The 23056-nt window shown below is 52.8% G+C and overlaps 1 protein-coding gene across 1 annotated transcript in view; it reads right to left on the reverse strand.

The window, feature by feature from the left end:
* Znf710 (zinc finger protein 710) overlaps positions 1–16819 on the reverse strand; it is a 39811-nt gene extending 22992 nt beyond the window's left edge. Inside the window, exon 1 of the mRNA XM_048368597.1 lies at positions 16731–16819. The gene's annotated coding sequence lies outside the window, so the exon portion shown is untranslated. The remainder of the gene's footprint in view (positions 1–16730) is intronic.
* Positions 16820–23056: the final 6237 nt, after the last annotated feature.

Here is a 23056-nt window from a genome sequence, read left to right on the forward strand (position 1 = left end):
GCTGGCTGCCATCCTTCCTTCTCTTTTTCTCTCCTTTGAGATGGGAATCTCCTTCCACATCAGCCTCTCAGCTTGGACCACAGGTGTATGCCACTGCAGCTGGTCTGGGATCTAGATTTTCCTTTAGTCTTTGGGTCTTGACTAGCCCAGGAGGAGAGTGCAGTTTTCTGTACTTCCTGCCTGGGACACTGGGACACACCAGCTGTGGGGTGGCAGCACTCACACACAGCCTCAGCCCAGGCACCAAGGCTCCCAGACTTCCATTGGAGACGTCAGACAAATATCCAGGGCTCTCTTCTTTGTCTTGCTTTTCTCTTGTCCCTCCTGGCTGTCATGACAAACCTGAAATGGGGTCACCTTTACGCAGAGGCTGCTTCTGCCTGATCATCAGACCTGGGTAATGAGAGATGCCTGGAGGAGAGGCTGCGGGAGGAAGACTGATTGGTTTATTGATTGATTGATTGACTGAGCGAGCTCAGCCTTCCCTGTCTATTGAGCTCTCAGTCTAGGTTGGCTCACAGGCCTGGGCTGCAATTACAAAGCAATGAGGGCCAACAGGGCCCCAGGATACTGAAGCCCCATCTGGTGTGTGTGCAGCTGGAAGGGGGCACAGTGACTCTGCCATCTTTGTCAAGAAGGCTGAAGTTGGAATGGGTCCCCGAGACTCCAAAGTCATCAAGGATGCTGGATAGAGGGACCCCTGGAAAAGAAACGGGAGCTCTGGAGCCAAAACTTAATAGAACCACAATGCAAAGCCACTTTTGCATTTCAGTTTGGCATATGCAAATAACGAGTGTTTATTGAGTGCCTACTTGGTGCCAGCCAGCTCTCCCACGTATTCCTAGGGCAGTATCCATGAATGGGCTGCACTGACCTCATATTCAAAATCGTAGGGCATAGTATACTAGACAGGCAGGACGTCGGGCAGCTACAACTTGGCATAGCAGGGGCCTTGGTTCCGACGGGAGCCAGGGGTGCAGATGTCCAGCTGAAGGGCAGGCCTGGGCAGACAGGGTCAGGGCAGCTTCGCCACATGGAATTACTTTAGGATATTAAGACAGCCAGACACTGGCGTCTCTGTAATCCTAACGACTCAGGAAGCTGAGGTGTGAGGACTGAGATCTGAAGCCTGTGTTTACTTTTATTTAAGCAAGTAAGAAGCTGAGCACTGGTGCCTCACGCCTATAGTCCTAGCTATTCAGGAGGCTGAGATCTGAGGATCACGGTTCAAAGCCAGCCCAAGCAAGTCTGTGAGACTCTTTATCTCCAATGAACCACCAGAAAACCCAAGTGGCACTGTGGCTCAAAGTGGTAGAGTACTAGCCTTGAGCTGAAGAGCTCAGGGACAGTGCCAGGCCCAGAACTGAAGCCCCACAACTGGCAACAGGTAAGAGTGGAGAGAACACAGTGGGGAAGGCCTCCAGGATGGGACAGGGGAGCCCCAACTCTTAGGAATTGAGGAGGGGAGTAGGCTGTTTTGTGCCACACCGACCCTGCGGGGTGGGGCACCCAGGAGGCAGTGGGCCAGGCTCCTCAAAGCCCCACCCCCAGCCTGCATGTGTGGACACTCTCACAAGTATTCCCCTCTCACAAGTTAAGTGTCTTCCCTCATAGCCTCAGCGACCCCTAGGAGTAGACCCCCAGGAGTAGAGAAAAAACAGCACCAGGAGGCCTGGGAAGCACAGAGAAGGTCTCAGGTAGGTGCATCTCAGGGGGTGTCCTGGGCCTGAGCCTTTGAGCTGGGTCCTAACAGGCTGTGGCCGTCTGGCTTCCCAGATCCCAGGTGTAAGCCAGGGAGGCACAGGGAGGGAGGGGAGTGGTGTGACAGCTGGTGGCCAGGGCAAGTCCAGGCTGGAGATGACCTGCACAACTCCAGCAGGCAGCAACCTGGACTTGGTGACAAAAGCTCAGAGCCACCACCTGGAGTCTGGAGGAAGGCTGGCCCGTATCCCACGATACCCAGTTCAGAGCCAGGGCGGCGGCAGGCCCACCCTACACCTGATCCAGTCCCCCTGGTACCTGTGCCCGGTCCCCCAGCTGCCTCCACAGAACTACGCTAACCTGTCCCCCAACTGTCTCCACAGAGCCATGCCAGCCTGTGCCCCGGTCCACACACCTGCCCAACCGGTCAGACTTGCTGCCGAGTGCGTACAATCATCTTTACAGTCAGCTGGAACACGGTAGAAATACAATATAAAGTTACTCATGCTGAGGGGTGTCTGTCTGACTCACAGGCAAGGACAAAGGGGAGCAACCTCCAGGGGGAACACCCGCGCCTTGGGACCTTCTGGGAGACACAACGAAGCGACTTTCGGGCTAGTTTTGAAACTATGCAAACAGAACATGAACTTATTCAACCAGGCAAACACGCAGGCGCCATGCTAGAAGACAGCTGGCTGGCAAAGCCCGAGCCTCACAAGCCTGTACCCAGCACCCAGGCCTTTCTGGGTTAAAAGACCCTAAGGAAATAAACCGAATAAGGAAAATAAAAGGCATAAAGCTTGTCCGACCAGGAAAACAGTCACAAAACCCATTTTGTGGAGGACAATTGGGGAAATCTGAATGAGAGATCCACCTCTTGAACCCTGCCACCAGCCCAGACACGGGTGCTGAGCCAGCTACCGGTACTTAGCATCCAACCTCCTGAAACATACCTGGCTGAGATACGTAGGGGTCAAGCACCTGGCTTTCAAATGGACGCTCCACAATCATCTGTCTGTGAGGAAGGGCAAAGATGGGCAAATGGTGACAATGAGCAAGCCAAGGGCTCTTCACTATTCTGTCAAGCTTGGCAATTTAAAAACAAAAATGTGAAACGCTGAGCACTGGTGGCCCACGCCTATGATCCCAGCGACTCAGGAGACTGAGATCTAAAGATCGGAAGACTGCGATTTGAAGCCAGCCCAGGCAGGAAAAGTCCATGAGACTCTTATCTCCAATTAACTACCAAAAACGCTGGAAGTAGAGCCGTGGCTCAAGTGGTAGAGCACAGCCACCAGGCCCTGACCTGAGTTCAAGCCCTAAGGTTCACAAAATTCTATTTGGACTGAATGCCAAAGTGGACAGAAAAGGCAACAGGGACCGGTGTTGCCGCGGCCAGCCCTTCCCAGCTCTGTGGGCAACAGGGAAATGACTAGTGGCACAGCTCAGCGGTGCCTGAGCAGCCAGGCTGGCTAGGAGACCCCTGGCCGCCAGGACACCCATGTCTTATCTCTGGGGCCATATCCATATTTTACCACCCTAAGATGTTCAGACTCATTGTGGCTCCTGAAGTGGGGTGCTGAAACCAGGGGTTCCCTTCCATCAGCTCAGGGCCACTGCAGTGATCCAGCTCAGCCCAGCCTAGCCTGTCTCATGCTGGCAGGGTACGTGAGACACCCAAGATTTCTTCCCAACAGTGGTCCTGGCTGGTCACCCAGCCTGTGCCCCGTTCTGAACCGCAGGGCCCCGTCCCCGTCCCTGCTCTGTACTCCCCTGTGTCCTCACCACGAGGTAGGCACGGGCTGGGGCCTCTTTCCCCAGCATTCCCCTTGCACCCGTGGGCCCAGGCCACCCCAGAGACCAGGGAGGGCTAAAAAGCCGAGTGAACATCAGGTTGCACCCCTCACTCTGCCCCAAGGGGCTGTGGATGGGAACCAGATTTCCCCTATTCCTGACTTCCTACATCTGCTATTTCCTCCTCCCTTCCCAGAGGTCCTCTGGGCAGAAGCCACCGGGCACTGGTCTAGAAGGGCCACACTGGGGGACAGAGGCTAGAGACAGGGTGACAGGGTAGACAGCACCACGAAGGCCACAGAGGGCCCATGGCCCTCACAGTCCTAGGAAGCCAGGTTTTAGGCCAAGAAATCACAGAACCCAGGGTAGATCTGTTCTCAGAGGGGACAGGAGGCCAGACGGGACCTGGCCTCGCTTCTGTCTAACCTTTCACACATCCTGCCATGGCCCTCATGGGAGTTGCTGTCTCTGGGATGGATGGCCAAGTTGGTTCTGTCACTGGGGCTCCTGGTGTGTCCCCAGCCGGGGAATGGAGCAGGCTTTCTTTCCACTGTGGCCAGTAAGGCTTGACAGATGAATGTGGCGAGTGACAAATGCTAACAATGAGAACTCACTCCAGGAACCTGATGGGCATGGGCCATCTGGACAGAGGCAGAGGGCCCCAGGAGGGTCAGCCCTCACAGCAGGGAGACTCTCGCCCAAGCCACTCTACAGCAGCCTCTGGGGACATTCCGGTGCCAGGCCCTCAGTGGGAAGGGCTTCCCCAGATAAGAGCCATGGATAGGGGGGAAGCAATCAGGAGGGGAAGGAAGCAGGGTTGCAGGAAGGGAGTGTCAGAGTTTTTAAAGAAAGTGTAGATAAAGAACAAAAAAAAAGGAAGCAGGTGTCAGTGGTTCATGCCCATAATCCCAGCAACTCAGGAAGCTGAAATCTGAGGACCACAGTTTGAAGCCAGACCCAGCAGGAAAGGCTGAGACTCTTATCTCCAGTGAACCATCAAAAAGCTGGAAGTGGAATTGTGGCTCAAGTGGTAGAGCTTTAGCCTTGATCACAAAAGCTCAGGGACAAGGCCCAGGCCCAGACTTCAAGCCTCAGGACCCACCAAACAATTTTTAAAAAAGAGGGGGTGGGGTGGGGCTGGGAATGTGGCTTAGTGGTAGAGTGCATGCATGAAGTCCTGGGTTCAATTCCTCAGCACTGCATTAGCAGAAAAAGAGGGAGGAGGTAACAAGTTGGATAAGAAATGTACTCACTGCCTTACATATGAAACTGTAACCCCTCTGTACTTCACTTTGACAATAAAGAAAAAAAGCGGGAAGTGGTGCTGTGGCTCAAGTGGTAGAATGCTAGCCTTGAGCAAAAAGAACTCGTCCCTGGCTCAGGCCTTGAGTCCAAGCCCCAGGATTGGCAAAAAAAAAAAAAGTGGGGGAGGGGAGATGGGATGTCAACACCTCCCCTGCCCTGGGAGCCCTGCCTACTGCAGCAACTCTACACAGGCAGTGGAGCAACCATGTTAAGTCTGTCCACATCGGGAGCCTAAGGCCTCATCCACCCCAGCTCAGTTCAGCGCTTGACATCAAGACTCCAATGGCCTCCACACCACTCACTAGGGTGGCCAATGTGGTCATCACATACAGATACAGCTGGACGCCAGCCATGGCTGCTCCCAATCCCCTTCCCCCATGCACTCACCTTCTCTGCCTGGTCTCTGCTACTCAAGCATAACCATGTCCGCTAGGGACCCTGCATCCCCCCCTGCACACGCCTCCTCCCCTGCTGGCCAGTGGGCCTTCTCCAAGTAGGCACAGGCTCTTGACACTGCCAGACGGCTTGCAACTCAAATGACCAAATCTCTTAGGTCCAACCAGGGGATGACTTGGCAGAGACTCCCTGCCAGGTGCCAGGTGTGCAAATGAAACAAACACACCTGCAGGCAAAACCTAAGGTGGCTGGAACCCAGGCACCCCACCCAGGGACAGAACAAAGCCCAGGCACCCCACCCAGCGGGCTCCATCTAAAGGCCTGCAAAAGGGTGCAGTAGGCAGGAAGGTGGGAACTCCAGAGCTAGCTGGAGGCCGAGGAGGCTGGCCAACGGACTGCCAGGCTCTGCTGGCTGCTAGAAGACGGAAAGGAAGAGAGTTAATCAGCAGGAAACCGATGGCTGCCTCCTGACAAGCCTGCTACCATCCAGCACCACTGCCATGTCACGGTACAGCATGGCACATGCACACACGAGTATACACACACACACACACACACAGAGGAAGGGGCAGCTGGCCATTTCCTACAACCAATTTTTCTGCCTTGGCTGGCTTCAAACCTTGATCTTCAGATCCCTGCCTCCTGAGTAGCTAGATTTACAGGCATGAGCCATTTTTCTATTTCTTTTTTTTTTTTTTTGGCCAGTCCTGGGCCTTGGACTCAGGGCCTGAGCACTGTCCCTGGCTTCTTCCCGCTCAAGGCTAGCACTCTGCCACTTGAGCCACAGCGCCACTTCTGGCCGTTTTCTGTATATGTGGTGCTGGGGAATTGAACCTAGGGCCTCGCGTATATGAGGCAGGCACTCTTGCCACTAGGCTATATCCCCAGCCCCCATTTTTCTATTTCTTTCTGAATATTTATTTCTACTTCAGCATGATGGTGCTAACATCGAATGGCAGTATTACACACGATGGCCACGGCGACCGCACTGTGTTTCTGGTGTAACAGCGATGCCGCTAGTGTTTATTAGTTATTTATAACACTGATCCTCTCCCCATCATGCTTAGAATGCACCCTTCGGTTCCCTTTACAGCATATTGATTAGGGAGAAATGACTGTTCAATTTAATCAATTTCTTCCCCTACATATAGTGGAGTTAGTATAGTTTTACTTCTTTAACTCATTAGCATGGTGCAGTTGCTATATTAAGCTTTCCTAATAATGACCTTTCTTTTTTTTTTCCTCAAAACGCCAGGTTATGGTGATGGCTTGTGTAAAATACTACTGGATTCTTTAACATGGTTCTTTGCCGTGTTCCAGCCAATCCATATGACTTTGACTTTTAGAATGAACCAGAGAGCTCTCCATCTTTGGCTAAAACCAAGGAACACTGTACCACTATCAGCTGTATCAAATTTGAAATTAACTAGCCATGACCCTTGGGGTACAGCACTCTGGGCTAGAGGAGGCAGCGCTTGAATAAAGATCATAAATTCCTCCCCCAAAAGGTCCCCTTTTAATTGAGATTCTCAAATTTCAGCTACTATTGTGAATCTTTATTTTTAAGTTTATTGTTATTATAAAGGTGATATACACAGGGGTCACAGTTATGTAAGTCAGGTATAGACTTGTTTATTATTATTATTATTTTTGCCAGTCCTGGGGCTTGGGACTTATGGTTTGAGCACTGTCCCTGGCTTCCTTTTGCTCAAGGCTAGCACTCAACCGCTTGAGCCACAGCGCCACTTTGGGCTTTTTCTATTTATGTAGTGCTGAGGAATCGAACCCAGGGCTTCATGGATGCGAGGCAAACACTCTGCGCCACATTCCCAGCCCCTTGCTTATTATTTTTCTTGTCAGTCCTGGGGCTTGAACTCTGGGCCTGGGCACTGTGCCTGAGTTCTTTTGCTTAAGGTTGGTTGCTCTACCACTTTGAGCCACAGTGCCACTTCCGGTTTATGAGTGGTTAATTGGAGATAAGAGTCCCACAGGGACTTTTCCGTCTGGGCTGGCTTTGAACTGTGATCCTCAAATCTCAGCCTCCTGATTAGCTAGGATTAAAGGTGTGTGGCACCAGCGCCCAGTTAAGAATACATTTCCCTTATTCTCTCTGCATCAATTTTCTATTTAAAAAAAAAAAAAACTCCAGACCTGTAAGTGGCCATGTTCCCTTCCCCATTCTTTTGTTTGGTTTTGTTTTTTTGCCAGTCTTGGGGCTTGAACTCAGGGCCTGAGCACTATCCCTGGCTTCTTTTTGCTCAAGGCTAGCTAGCACTCTGCCACTTGAGCCACAGCGCCACTTCCAGCTTTTTCTATAAATGTGGTGCTCAGGAATCGAACCCAGGGCTTCATGTATATGAGACGAGCACTCTACCACTAGGCCATATTCCCAGCCCCCCTTTCCCATTCTTATTACTGTGTTTTCTTCCCCCCCCCCCCCCCCGAGTCCTGGGGCTTGCACTCAGGGTTGAGCACTGTCCCTGGCTTCCTTTTGCTCAAGGCTAGCACTCTACCACTTGAGCCACAGCGCCACTTCCAGCTTTTTTCTGTTCATGTGGTGCTGAGGAATCGAAGTCAGGGCTTCATGCATGCTAGGCAAGCACTCTACCACTAAGCCACATACATTCCCAGCCCCTACTGTGTTTTCTTTATCAGTTTTATTGCTCAAATAATTTGCCAGAGGTTAGTGGACTTGTTTGTTTAAAAACATAATTATCTCTTGGATATATTTGCTAAATTCACTGTGTCACTGTTTTCACTTCTGCCATCACTTTTTTCTTCTTTTCCTTTAGGGCTGTTTTTATTTTTCTCTAAGATCTCAGGCTGAATGCTGGGTTTATTCTTTTTCTTCTCTCCTTTTTAATACTGAGAGCATTTAAGGCTAAGAGAAGGGCGCCAGCTGTTTCCCATAGGTTTGGTGACATGGTGTTGGGGCTTTCAACATTTCTCTAAATATGTGTCACGCTATTCTTTATTTCCTTCCTGGCCCCATAACTTAGGAGAGTGCTTTACATTTTGCCAGTAGCTGGTTTATAGCTGGAGTTTGTTTAATTGTGTGCAATAATTGTATGTGCCCATACTGGGGCTTGAGCTCAGAGCCAGGGCTCAGTCTCTTAGCTTTTCCACACAAGGCTGGCCATTCTACCCCATGAACCACAGCTCTACTTCTGGCTTTTTGGTGTTTAATTAGAAATAAATAAGAGTCTCCCAGACTTTCCTGCCCAAGCTGGCTTCAAACCCTGATCCTCAGGTCTCAGCCTCCTGAGTAGCTGGGATTACAGGCTGGCACTTGGCTTTTTAAATGCATAATAATTTGGCTAGGTTTACCGTGGGGCAGTCAAAGGACCCTCACTGGTGTGGGGTTTGTCATGGTGAGAAAGGAATTCCTGCATTTGGCTACTGGGAGCTGACAAGAATGTTTAGCAAAGCATATGCGTGCTTACAACACAGAGTCTTCCAGAAGTTTTTGCTTGCCATACAGTCTATCAAGAGAGTGTGCTTGTACCAGGTTCAGATACAGCCTGATATATCCATGCTGAAGATGGAGAATTCACCACGAGAGGACCTGGCCTGCTGTCACTTCCAGTTGGGGATTGTTATGAACAATTCTTGCTCAAACATTTGTCTGTATTTACCAAATGTCCCTAAGGCCAGCTAACAATACTAATACTGCTTTCAATGTTTATTTGCCTAAGGCCAGGTCAGGGAGTCAAGGAAGCCATGAGAAGGACCAGAGACACACAGACTTACACCCAGACAATGCCAACACCTAAAGACGGCCGGTGTCCGGCCTGGTTTTTGGAAATGGAAGCAAGAACGACAAACCAGGATGTTCACTGCCCACTCCAGCACTACACGAGCCCAAGACACACCTGGAAGGCCTGCTCTGTGGCCATCCACCCAGAGGGGACAAGTGAGGGAGAAGGAGTTGGAAGGAAGGAGACACTGTGGGAGGAGGAGGTAGTAAGGAACTCCCACGCTCATCATAGCACACACAACTCGCGCAGTAGAACAGGTGACTGCGTCCTGCTGGGCGCCTGGGCTCCCTCTCTGGACATTTTGCCATCACCAGGTTTGTCCCCCAAAAGGGGGGGGGGTGGCTTACTCTTGACTCTGTCCTGTGTCCTTACATCCTGAGACATGCAGGGCAGAGGCTGAGAGGGGTGAGCAGGAGGAAGAACCCAGAGGGAAAAGAACAAGGAGAAAGAGGCCTGACCACAGAGGCAGCCTTCTCTGTGGAGAATAATCACATGGCCATCAAGACACAAGGATGTAGGGCCCAGCACCCCGCAGAGACTCTGCGGTGCTCAGAGGACCCCTCACCCCACTATGTAGGCCTCTTGCATGACACCATCCCATTCAGTACATGCACATTGTTAATTGTGGACCTCTCCCCTCACCAAGTAGTGCTGGAGGCTCAAACCTATAATCCCAGCTACTCAGAAAGCTGGGATCTGAGGATCACAGTTCAAAGCCAGCCTGGACAGGAAAGCCCATAAAGATCCTTATCTTCACTGAACCACCAAAAGCCAGAGCTCAAGTGGTAGAGCGCGAGCCTTGAGCATAACAGCTCAGGGACAGCAAGCAGGCCCTGAGTTCAAGCCCAAGGACCAGCATATATACACAAAAAAAGTGAACTCCTACCTTTGCCAAATCTTAACTGACCACAGCAGCAGAGTGACAAGTTCCACATGGACATAGTGGGCTCTGTGATGAGTTATCACGAACAGGAGGAGGGAGAGAGCAGGGTGAGGGAGGACAGGACAGATTCCTCCCCCCGCCCCCAGCCAGACACCTAACAGGGAGAAGTGACAGAGAGAGTGACACCGTTGCTGGCACTTTGAGAGAAAGAATGAATGAAAATTTCAACAAAGCCCACCCAGGGGAGCCGCGGCTCTTCTCCCTGCCTGCGCCCGCCTCGCACAAGTCATCACCAGCTTCCTAGAAACCCAGCTGTCGGCCCCCTTCAGGAGCTGGGCCTTTGTGTTTTTGTTTTCTGAAACCCATCCGGGCAGCAGCTGGCACACTGGGTCTCTTAAAAGGAGGTACTTGGGCCTCCTGGAGCCCATGGCCTGGGCTGCATTAGGCCTGCCAGGACAGGAGGGCACAGGGGTGGTGACACAAGGACAGGAAGAGAAAAGAAGGCTCTCAGCAGCCCTAGGATGGCCACAGGCGGCCCAGGAGCAGAGGAGGAAGAACGGAAAAGGAGGAAGCTAGCAGAAGAAACAGGAAGGCTCAAGTTAGTCTGGGTAATGTGACTTCCTCAGTAACCACCCCCCACACTGTTCTGGCCCACCCCCCAAGAACAGGACTGACCAGGGTGCCTAAGGTATCCCCTGGGCCAGAGTCTGGGCTACTCAGGAAATCCTCAGCCCACCAGTAAGGGGGAAGGGGGTGTCTCTACACTGGGGCAGGATGTTTGTTCTACAGCTTCCTCCAGGAAAACACACCAGCTTGTTTCCTGACAGATGACTATCTCCAGGCCAGGACTCATAGCATAGGGTCCTTGAGGTTTTCCTGGGGAGCCCCCAGCCCACCTGGGGTCACAGAGGACAACGCAGAGCCCAGCCCTAGAGCTCCTACAACCAGCAGAGGGCAGGACAAGGAAGTTGTTCCCCTGCTCAGCCTTGCTGAGGGGCAAGATCACCTCTGACCTTGCTTGAGGACAGCACCTGCAGAGGAAGAGGCATCACCCAGGCCAGGGTCTCCATCCTGAGCACACATCAAGACCTCATGTGAAAGAAAAAGCAGGAGGGGTAGTTTCCCAGCTAAGACTTCATCATCTCATCAGTGACAGGAAATGAATTGTTTTACAACCAAGGCAGAAAAGCCCCCTCCCCCCCGCAGTGTGGGAGGGAGCAAACTTCCTTCCCTTGAGCTCTGCAGAGGAAACAGAAGACCTCTGCTTAAGTTACCAAGTAGCCCTGGGAAGGGCAGAAGAGAAGCCAGGAATGGAGCTACCGCTCACCGGCTGGCCCTTGCAGGGAGGAATGGATGTCCCGAAGCAGGGGAAGGAAAGTTCCACTGAAGTGTCGTTAATTATTCAAGCATCAGAAGATCCTGAGGAGCATCCGGGAAGGCGGCTGCAAGTCTCAGGTCCGATTCAGGATCAAAAGCTAAAAGCCTTGCTGGGCACTGGTGGCTCACGCCTGTAATCCTGACCACTTAGGAGGCTGAGATCTAAGGATGGCAGTTCAAAGCTAACCTGGGCAGGAAAGTCTGTGAGACTTTTATTATCAGTAAGAAGCCAAAAGTGGGGCAGTGGGTCAAGTGGTAGAGTGCTAGCCTTAAGTGTAAACAGCTAAGGGAGGGGCTGGGAATATGGCCTAGTGGCAAGAGTGCTTGCCTCGTATACATGAAGCCCTGGGTTCAATTCCTCAGCACCACATATATAGAAAAGACCAGAAGTGGCGCTGTGGCTAAAGTGGCAGAGTGCTAGCCTTGAGCAAAAAGAAGCCAGGGACAGTGCTCAGGCCCTGAGTCTAAGGCCCAGGACTGGCAAAAAAACAAAAAAAAACAAAAAACAGCTAAGGGAGCACCTAGGCCTTGAGTTTAGCCCCAGGACTGGCGAGAAAGCATGGGCGCGCTTGCACACACACACACCCCTCCCCAAACAAAACCAACAACAACAACCAAAAAGCCTTAAAAGCCTCTCAAATACCAAAATGTACACACATTTGGGAAACGTTTAGAGTACCTCCTATGCAATCGCACATTCCAGTAACTAGGTCCAAATTCACAGGTGACACTGTGATGTTCTTCACACTTCTACCTTCACCGACCAATCATGCGAAGACAGGCAGGGTGGACCATTAGCATGCACCCCCATGTAAACGTGCCAAGCAGTACCCTGGCAGGCCATGGGACGTGCCAACTCAGAAACACACATCTGAAAACTTCCTACCCGCCCGCCCGGGGGAGCAGTGAAAAAGATCTCATGTCTTCCTTAAGGAGTGACCACTCCAGCCTGGAAAACCAATATGATACCGCACAGGGGGACGATTTTCTATCTCTTAAGGACATAAAATTCTCCACCCTGAGGAAGCTCTATGCTATAAATTACAGTCTTGTATTATAGATGGCCAACACCTTTAGTTTTGTCCCTTCTACAGCACTTTTTTCTTCAACAAAGACAAAGGATCTGTCAATACTCAACTTCAAAAGCAGTCCAGGTGGTTATATGAAACAAATAAAAACAATAATGTCCACTTCTCTCTCCCATTGTTAAAAAGAGATCCCATCCCATTGCTCGCTATATAGAGCAATATATTTTTTAAGTTATTCTTGAGCCAAGTGCTGGTGGCTCATGCCTGTAATCCTAGCTACTATAAGGGAGCTGAGATCTGAGGTTTGAGGTTCAAATCCAGCCTAGGCATGAAGTCCCTGAAACTCTTATTTCTAGTTAAGTACCGAAAAGCGGGACCTGAAGCTGTGGCTCAAGTGGCGGAGTGCTAGCTTTGAGCAAAAAAGCTAAGGGACAGAACCCAGGCCCTGAGTTCAAGCCCCAGTACCAGCACACCCACACGCAAGGAGGCACACGTGTGCGCACACGCACGCGCGCACACACACACAAGACCCTGGCACCTTAGCAGAAGGCTCCTCCCCCAGGGTGCTGTCTAAGTGCCTTCCCTTTGGGAAGGTGTCCCTTCCCCCACCCCCTAATTATTGGCTCCTATGCCTCTGAACTTCTTCCTTTGAAGCATTTATAACAACTGTAATTAAAAGAGTATTTATGTAATTATTAGTTTAATGTCTGCCTAGAAGCGAGACTGTACGCTCCAGGAGGAGGGGACCCTCATGATGGTGGTTATAGCAGACTGCCTTGGTCTGCAAAAGGTTGGTCGGGCATGATGGAGTGGAAGTTCGGCTCCTGTAGAGGGCCAGCATCTAGCAGCCTTGAGAAAAGTGACATTTCTTACCTTTACAATCCCCACCAATTTCAACAATGTGCCCCATGGCAGAGCACTGGCTCAGCACGTGCAAAGGGCCCTGGGTACCACCCTAGCCCGACTCATTCTCCGAGAATGAGGCACCTCCGGGCGCCACGGCCACCCTGACCAGCCTCACTCCACTGCAATGTGACAGTGGCTTTCCTCTCACTTCTGCCACCCTTCCAGAAGAACCCGAAGCATTCCCGAGACACCACGTCCAAAGTCCCCTGGGTTCAGGTACCAGCTCTGTGCCCTTGGACAGATAACTTAACTCCACTGTGCTCTGTTTCCCAGGCTATCAGATGAGAACAGCCAGGAGGACTATGGGAGATGATTTACGGACATACATAACGCATTTAACATAATCCAGGCCCAGGATGTAAAATTCTATCATTCTCCCCATCTCTGAGTCCAATTCAAAACCTCTCTATTGTTTGTTGGAGCCTCCACCCATTCTCCATCCTCTCTTCCCAGCCCCCTCCTGTCTCACCTGTCTAGAGCTTGTTTGAAACAATGAATCACCGTACAACTCTGCGGCAGCCATCAATCACCTGCCTGTCCCTGCCTCTGCGCGTCTTTTCTGGGCTCCTCAGGAGAGGAAAATCTTGCTTCTAATGTCCAGAACATTCACTCCACAAGTATTTATGGAGGGTCCACCATGGAACGGACCAAGAGAGCTTCTAGGCTGGGAAAGAGCCAAATAAACACAAAAGAAAGCAAGGCAAAGACCTCTACACTCGCCAAAGCAAACATTCTAGCATGTCCTAATCCACGAATGCAGATATGTGTAGAGCTTTCATCCTTCCTTAGGTCTGTATTCTTTTCCCTCTGTCCAATCCTAAACAAGCCACATACAAGTACAAATTATGGAGAAAGTAGTGGAGACCCAAAAAAAGAAAAAGGGGTAATTTAGGACCAGAGGCATGGCTCAGCGGTAGGGCACCTGCCCAGCAAACTCAAGGTCCTGAGTTCAATCCATTGTATCACCAAAAATAAAACAAGATGGTAATTTAGGACATCCTGATGACTAAACTTCCACCCTGCGGAACTGCTGGACTTTGAAGTCAGTATTAAAATAGCCAGTTCTCCTAGTAATCCCACTGGCTCTCAAACCTCCCAGAGCAGGGTATGTAGAAAATAAGACAGTTTACCTGGCTCCTACATATGAGCCCAAGGTTCCTTTGAACTGACGGCCAAATGAACCACTATTCACTGAGGCCTGGTAGTTCGGATTCCTTAGTTCTACAAACTGAGACCCTGCTGGGCACCAGGCCAAGGGGAGTCACGTAGGATGTGGGAGGTAACAAAGAGTCAGCACCTAGTGTCAGAACTGGTAGGAGCAGTGAACCTTCGCCTGTGTCCTCCAAGGGGCAGAGGGCTCTTCCTTGTGTCTATCTATTTAATCCTATCTAAAAATGAAGCTAAACCAGAGCAGGGTGTGGTGGTATCTGTCTGTAATGCCAGCCCCAGGGAGACTGAAGGAGGAGGATAGAGTTCAAGGACAGACAGGATTGGGCCACAAAACAGAAGTTGTACAAAATCTCTGGTAGTCCCTTCCTCCAACCCCACCTACTCCAGACCTTTCCTAACTTCTCCTCTCAGTACTGAGAACCTAGAGCTGGAAGAGAGGTGATCTAAACACAGAACCAATGGGTCACACACAGGGGAACGGGGGAGAACAGCTCTGAGATGACAAATCAAAGGGCCCAGGACCCAGCCTGAGCCTTGGCCCCCACTGGGGCTCCCTGCAGATCCCTGACAGGGCAGAATTCAGGCAATCAGGCCAAGCCCTATTCACGCCCCCTCCCTGTTCATCACCACCCCAGGGGCTGGAAGCAGCCCTGTGGGGTGGCTGGGCTTATGTATGGGATTCTCCAAGACTGGGAGGTGATGGGTCCAGATTTACCAGGGTGGACAATCACCAGGAAAACTGCAAAATAACACTGGCAACCGAAGACGGGATGTCCTCACTACATCTCAAAAATCACAACCAGACAGGCCAGGGACTTTGATGGGAATATAAGTATGGAGGCAGGCTTTACCATTTTGCTGGCAATCTCTCCCCACCCACCCCGGCCCTCCACTAGGCAGAAGTGAACTTTGACTGTTCTTAACTTACACGTGTACAAAGGCAGGGCTGAGGACGTCTTCAAAGAAGGCCGGGTGACCCCCACGAGTGCCTAGCCCCCCTCCCCACACCTGTTGGGGGTCACCCGCTCCTAATTAAGTCTCCTCCAGGTGCCATAGGTGGAGAGCTCCCAATGGGAACAGGAGGCCCCGTGGCAGGTGGGGCGCTAGGCCTGGTCGTTTGATTCCGCGGGGACCCGGAGGGGCCTCCGGGGCCACTGCTGGGCCTGGCCCAAACCACCCGGAGCCGGGCGCCCATGGCTTCACTACCCTTTGGGGTTGGGTAAAACCCAGGCCGGCGGGGCGGGGCGGGGCCCCGACCCCTCGGTCTCCAGAACCACAGCTCAGACTGGAAGGGCGCACTTGCAGGGACTGTAAAAAGTCATCTTAAAAGGCAAGTAGGGGAAAAATAAATAAACCCGCCAACGCCGTCGGCTCTGGTTCGCCAGTCCAGGGTTGGGGTGGTGGCACCCAGGGGTTCGCGCCCACCTGGCGGCCTGGGCCCGGCCCGACGCCGGCGATCGCGCCCCACAGGTCCGTTCCATTAGAAAACGACCGCGAGGAGACCCGGAGAGGAGGACGGAGAAGGGGGGGGGGGAAACTGAGCCCCGGGAGGCTGAACGCCGGCTGCGGGGGGACCCCGCGAGCCGTCGCCCCCACCCCGAGCCGGCCAGCGCCTTCAACAGGTCCCAGGCCGGAGCCGCGCCGGGCCGCAGGGCGGGGACCGGGAGGGGTCCCCGCGGCTCCCCGCGCCGGGGGCGCCCCGGTGCCCCCCGCCCGGCGCCGCGCCGCCGCCCCGCCCGCCTCGAGAGGAAAGTTTGCGTGAAGCCGCGGGGAGGCGAGGGGTGAGACTAGGAGTCCCGGGCCGGGTGCGGGGGAGCCGGCCGGGCGCCGGGGACCCCACGTGCGGGGACCCCACCGTGCGGGGCCCGGGCCGCCGCCGCCGCCGCCTCCCGGGCCCGGCGTCGCCACCGCCGCCGCCGCCGCGCTTTCCTTTCATTTCTGCTTGCTCTCTCTCTCTCTCTCTCTCTCTCTCTCTCTCTCTCTCTCTCTCGCTCCCTCCCTCCCTCGCTCCCTCTCTCCCTCCCTCGCTCCCTCTCCCTATCTCTCCCCCCTTCCCCCTTCTCTCTCTCTCTCTCCCTTCCGATCCCTCCCTCCATTCCTCCTCTCTCTCTCTCCCTCTCTCCCTCTCTCTGATTCGCGCGCTCGCCTCCCCCCTCCCCTCCCCCCCGACGCCATCTCTCCTCTTCCCCGCTCTCGCTCTCTCTCCCCCGGCTCCCGGCATGCGGGAACGTGGAAGTACAAGGAGGAGACGACATGTTTGCGGCGCGGGGCGCGCGGGGGGCGCGGCTCGGTCCCCGGGGGAGGCCGGGGGCGGCTCGGCCGCGGCCGCAGCGCCCACCCCCGCGTCCCCCCTGCGCCCCGGGGTCTGCGCCGAGGGGAGGAGCCGGGGCTCCGGCGACGCGGGACACTCACCCTGGGTCCGGGCGCGGCTCCTGCGTGGGGTCCTCGGGGGCCCGGGCCGGGCCGGGGGGCGCCTGGCTGCCCACCGCCCCGACTGCCGCCGCGCGCCGCCTCCACGCGCGCCCGCCGCCGCTCCTGCGCCCTCGCTCCGGCTCTCTCTCTCTCTCTCTCTCTCTTCCCCTCTCTCTCTCCCTCTCTTCCCCTCTCTCCCTCTCTCTTCCTCTCTCTCTTCCTCTCTCCTCTCTGCCCCCTCCCTCTCTCCTCTGTAGATTGCTCTCTTCCTCGCTCTCCCCCTCCCTCGCTTTCCCTCCCTCCCTCTCCTCTCTCTCTCTCTCTCTCTCTCTCGCTCTCTCTCCCTCCCTCCCTCCCTGGAAGAAGGGAACGAGGCAGGGCTGACGCGAAGAGATGCGGGCGGCTCCTCCTCCCGCAGCGCCCGCAGCGCCGCCCTTTTATCTCTCTTTTGTTTCTCACTTCCTTCCCCGGCGCCCTCCCGTCCGCCCAAGTTTTCTCCTCTCTTCCCCGGCGGCCTGCCTCCCTCTCCCTCCCTCCCTTACTCTCTCTCTTCCTCTCTCTCTCTCCCTCTCTCTCTCTCTCCCTTCCTCCCTCCCTCCCTTCCTCTCTCTCTCTCCTCTCCCCCTCTCCTCCCCCCCCTCTCTCTCTGTCCCTCGCTCTCCCCAGTCCGGGCTGGGGGGAGGCGAGCCGGGCCTCTCCCTCTCCTCCTCCTCCTCCTCCTTCCTCCTTCCTCCTCTCTCGCTTCTCTAAAAGCGTTTTGTTTGCCGTGGGAGTTTCGTTTGAAAATCAAGTCACGCCTTTTTTTCCCCCCTTCTTTTCTTTCTCTCTCTCTCTCTTTTTTCTTTTCCTCAGCAGAAAAGGGGAACAAAGATTAACAAGGGGGGAAGGGAGCGTTCGGGAGCTCGCATGGGAATGGGGGGGGGCATCCTTAGCCCGCACCGCGGGGGCCCAGGCGACCCCCGGGGGCAGCAAAGGGCGCCCTTGGGAAGGAAGGACCTCCCCCCTCCCCAGCGTGCGGGGTCCCTCCAAGTGCAGGGTGTTGTGAAGTCGTGAGCCAGGAGCACTGTGAGCTGAGCCCTAGACGGCACAGCACGCTCGAGGGGGCGGCCCGGAGGTGGGGGGGGGCCTCACTGACACACCCCGAGTCGGTCCTGAGCCTCTGGCCCCGATGGCGCACTGCTGGGGTCCCCGGCAACCCACCCCGCCTCCAGGCGCCTCTCCACTGTGAGCCTGCCGGTGGAGCTGAGCTCGTGGACAGCGCCCGCCAGGGTCAATTATTCATGGGGCGCCTGGGCGAGCTCCCAAGACCGGCTCTGCCCTCGGCTCCTCGGGAGAAGTGGGGGAGCACCGGGAGAAAGTTCCCAGGGCAAAGTTACTCATGTTTCTTATTATTTCCCCAATAAGTACTGGGCACCTGCTGGATGCCCGGCGGGGGAGTGCGGGGGGGGGGGGGGCAACTGAGGTCTCAGTGGGACCCCCGAAGGCTTTGGTGCAAAACAAAGGGAGGGCGACTACAGCTGAGTATGGTCTTGGGGAAGAAGGAGAAAGCCTTGATCCTGCCACTCTCTCCCTCTCCCCCTTCCTACCCCTTCTCAGTTGTGCCCACACTCCCCTGCTCCCTCTGGCTTTTCACTAGAGGGTCTCCCCATTGTCTCCCCAATGACTGTACCCCCCACCAGAGTCTGTCCCTTCCTCCACCCCCCCCCCAGCCTGCTGGCCTGAGCTTTCACTGTCTGTGGCCCCTAGGCTACTGACCCTCACCCCACCTATACCACCTCCTGGTGCTGGAAGCACCTCCTCAGTCACTCAGGACACCATGGATTTCTAACTAGGAATGAGAAAAACAGAAACCAAAGTTTGATTCTGCCAGAACATGAGCGTTTATTTGTTTGTTTGTTTGTTTATTACTCAGCTCACTGCACCCTCACTAACACCAGGAAATTACCTGCCCCGGTGGCTTAGCTCTGCCAAGCCAAACTCACTCCTCAAAGCAAAACACAGGGTCTGGTCAAACATTTGTTCATCAAACCCTGGCTAAGTATTCACTGTTTGGCAGTCAAGGCGCTGGCTGCTCAAGATCTAGCCATCAGCATGAGGAGATTCTTACCCTGGCTTTTGGGCAGGGGGAGGAACAAGAAGAGGCAACCACCATGCCATTGATAGGCCCAAGAGAGAACCAAGTAAGCACTTAGAAAGGTGCTTGGCCTAGAGTACTTGGAGAAGATTTCAGCCTGTGCCAGCCAAATACATACAAGGGAACAGCCTGTCCCCAGGGCAAGGGAGGACAGTCCTACAGGTTCTTGGAACCTCCAGGAATTCAAGTACTTGCTGTGGCTTTGAGTACAAGTTGGGAGTAAGGCGTTAGCATTCAAGAAGGAAGGACTGGAGGACAGTAAGAGCCCTCCCATTTGTCAAGGGTTCCGACTTGGGTGAATGACAGCCTCAGTTTCCTCACTCAAACAATGGGGACGAGATTTGTGGGGTTTCAGAGACTGGGTCCTATGCTTGATTGCCCAGACTTAACTGGCTGCAAATCCCTGGGCAATCCAACCACAGATTCTGAATTTTCTCCTCTAACAATGTGACCGGAAGTACCCGCTTTTACCTGGTCCAGAGGGTTCCAGGAGCCCCCACCCAGCATGGCATTTGGTACCTGAGCACCAGTGCTAAGTTTCTTCTATTCATCAGGACCATAAAGGAAGGAGGGACAGGGAGGGCCCTGGCAGCCTGGACATGAGATTATGGGTTGAAGCCAGAGTGACTCACCAGTCCCACAGTGGAGCACATTCCTTCAAAGGTGGCCGCATTGGGGACACCCACACCAGATCAAGAGCCTGGGAAACACCAGAACCAAACAGGTGTGGTTAGGAAGTTGTAGCCTGCCCCAGAAGCAAATAAGAATCCAGAGAAACTTTGGGGAAGAACAAGTACACTCCAGATAGGGCTGAGTTATTGACTTCTCTAGAGCCCCAGTTCACTTTTGGGGTTCAGGCTCCCCAGGCCAACCACAGATGAGCTTGGCAGTAGCATACACCTCTCCTGGTTCAAGAAGACAGACACCCCATCTTCCTGCGTGTCCACATCCGACACTTGGGCCACAACTTTATTGTGAAGGAATGTGAACACCAAGTAAAACTGAAAGTGGATGTTTGATGTGTCTATTTCTACATGTAAGCTCACGTAATAAAACTACACAAAGTAAGTATTTAGTGACTATACACGTAAATTTTTGTTGTTATTATTTTACAAAACCAGCCTCACTCTACACCTACTGAATTGTAATCTTTTTCGCCCAGTAATGTGTCACAAATTGCTCTTCCTGTCTAGAGATAGAGACGCCCACGTTTTCAGTCTTAACAAATGGTAGTACTCCCAGATTCGTTCCTCTTAATTCCTTCCAACAGCAAGCTGGACTGGTGGGAGGTTTGCAGACTTCCACTTTTATCTCAGCGCCATAACCTTCTCATATAGTCTTCCTTGTGCCAGGCTCCTATTGCATTTTAGGTGTCATCATTTTACAGATGAGGAAACTGAGGCCCAGAGAAGATTAAACACTTCCTGTGGTCATCACTGTGGAAGGAGGAACTTCCTCAGAATTAGCCACCCAGTGTACAGTTTACAGTTGTTGTTTTTTTCAACATCTTCCTTCCTCCCTCCCTCCTCCCTTCCCTCCCTTCCTTTCTTTTTTCTTCTTTTGTAATCCTGACTGCTGGAATCACAGGCCCTGGCCCCACCACCCCTAGCCTTGGTTTCCCCTTTTCTTAGGAGGCCCTGCCCTCCACCCCCACACCTCCTGCTGGGACTCCTCCACAAGTGCTCCTGCCCACCCCCTGGGGTTGCTTGGAGGAATGGAGGTGGGACAAGAAACACACACATGACACTTGTGTAAACTGGAAAATCTGGACAGGAGCTGGTCTCAGCAAGGGTATGACCTTTTCACTTCTTTTTGTGGTTTTGTGCTAGTCGTCCTAGAGCTTGAACTCTCGAAGCTTGGGTGTTTGTCCCTGAGCATTTTCCACTCAAGGCTGGTGTGCTCCCTCCTGTACCACAGCTCCTCTTCTGGCTCTTTTGATGGTTCATTGGAGATTAGAATCTCACAGACTTTCCTGCCCGGGCTGGCAATGAACCTCCATCAGATCTCAGCCTCCTGATAATATTTGATTTGTTGTTCTTTTTTATTTTTTTAACACCAAGCCTTCCATCAGGAATCCAGTCAGTGAAGGGGCATGGGGAGCACAGGGAATGGGACGACAGAGATCAGAACCAGCAGGAAGGGCTGGCTGGCATGGGCAGGTGGAATCACTGAAGACTGGATAAGTGACACTGACTTGTTTGGTGGAAAGCCCCAGGCAGCTCAGGACAGGGCTAGAACCCCTAGCGTAGAGAGAGAAGACCCAAAGAAACCAACCATGAGAGCACCTGATCCTTGCACGGCTCAGATTTTCTATTTCAGATTGTTGCCTTCATGCTTCCATTGATTCTCACAGACAATGATTGTTTACTGGGCCCCTATGGACACACACAGCCCAGGTACAGGGCTGGCCACACATGGAGGCCCAGGGCAGGCAGGGAGGACAGAGCCCAAGGACCTTCACAAGTCCACCCACAGAGTGGTGTCAGCCCGGCCTCTCTCCAGGCATCTATCTGCCCAGCCCTGCCTCATCCTCCCCCATCCTCCCCCTTCCCACCCTTTATCTCCCTTTACAAAAAGCTCTTTTCTCTTTGGAAACAATACCCTCCCACAATAGAGGCCATGCAATCCAGAGCCCAAATCAGCCACCAAAATGGCCAGTTCCTCTTTCCTCTTAGTTCACCAAACTTCTCCTAGGGAAGAGGAATGACTGTTTCAAGCAGCACAACCTGTGTGGGTGTGGGTGTGGGTGGCCTGGCTCCTTAGCTCACCAGGAAGCTTCTGGAAAGCTGGGCCAAGTCTTTCACTACAAATGAATGAGAAGTTAGAACTAGCTTTTGAAATATCTAAGCAATTGTTGTAAAACAATATAATCATTCTCAGCACATAAAACAATTCTGGCGGACCGGAGGAAACTTCTGGAGGCAGTGGACACTCAAATTGTCCTGATGGGGTGATCTAACATGTGGGCTACAGTCTGAGCTCACCAACTTGTACGTATTAGTTATATGGAGGTGTGTGTGTGTGTGTGTGTGTGTGTGTGTGTGTGTGTGATGTAGCTTGCTCAAGCAGTAGGAAAAATGGTAAATTTGGTAAAGAAATTTGGTAAGTACTCCAAGGGCTAAAGGAAAAATATGAAAATTACCCATCATCCCAACAAGCAGAAATAAAGTTCTATTTTTTTTTGTTGTTCAATCCTGGGACTTGAACTCGGGGCCTTGACACTTTTCCCTTAGCTTTTTCAACTCAAGGCTGGTGCTTTACCACTTGAGCCACAGTTCCATTTCTGGTTTTTAGCTGGTTAATTGGAGATAAAAGTTTCAGCGAGTTTCCTGCTAGTTTTGAACTGCAGTCCTCAGATCTCCGCCTCTTGAGTAGCTAGGATGACAGGTGTGAGCCACTGGTACCCAGCTGCCAGTGGGTTTTTAAGTGGCTATGTCAGAGAGGAACCCTCTGGGCCTGCACCTTCTCTTCTGCCACCTAGATCCCCAGTGCTTGCCTATACTGCGTGAACAGGCTGCCCATGGCCCGGCTCTCACTTCTCACTTCAATTTCCAGCTGGGTTAAAATCCAGCTCTACCTCCTATCTATGTGACACTGGGAGCCTCTCTGGACTCAGTGTCCTTTCCCTCCCTCCCTTCCTTTTTTCCTTCCTTCCCCCCTCTCCCCACCCAGGTTCAAAGAAGGCATTAAGCCAAGTCAGGACAGTGAGAGCCAGTGAAACTCAGTTGTTTGCTTATTTGCCTTAGGTTTTCCCTTTCCTGAAAAGGAACTAACTTGCTAGAATTAAAAAAAAAAAAAAAGTGAAGCCAATATAGTGGAGAAGCAGAGCTGAGAAGTTGGGACTTAGAATCACTCTGCTTGATCAAGCTACACCTGAATATGGACCACACTTGAGGCTTTGCTGCTATATATGCCAATATATCTACATTTTGTTTAATGTGGGTTGGGTATTCTGTCATTTACAATTTTTAGAAAAGGAAAGATAAAAAAAAAAACCCTCCCTGATTCATATCTCTCTCTCTCTCTCTCTCTCTCTCTCTCTCTCTCTCTCTCTCTCTCTCTCTCTCTCTCCTCTCCATATCTAGATCAGTGAGTCTCAGAGCCAATTTGGATTTCCACTATTGATTTCATACTCCTCTTTGGAGGATGCGTCTTGCTGCAGGAGAAGGAATGTTTTTAAACAGTCGGAGCT

This window comes from Perognathus longimembris, chromosome 20 (assembly GCF_023159225.1).
Source record: "Perognathus longimembris pacificus isolate PPM17 chromosome 20, ASM2315922v1, whole genome shotgun sequence".
In the NCBI taxonomy this organism is placed as follows: Eukaryota; Metazoa; Chordata; class Mammalia; order Rodentia; family Heteromyidae; genus Perognathus; species Perognathus longimembris.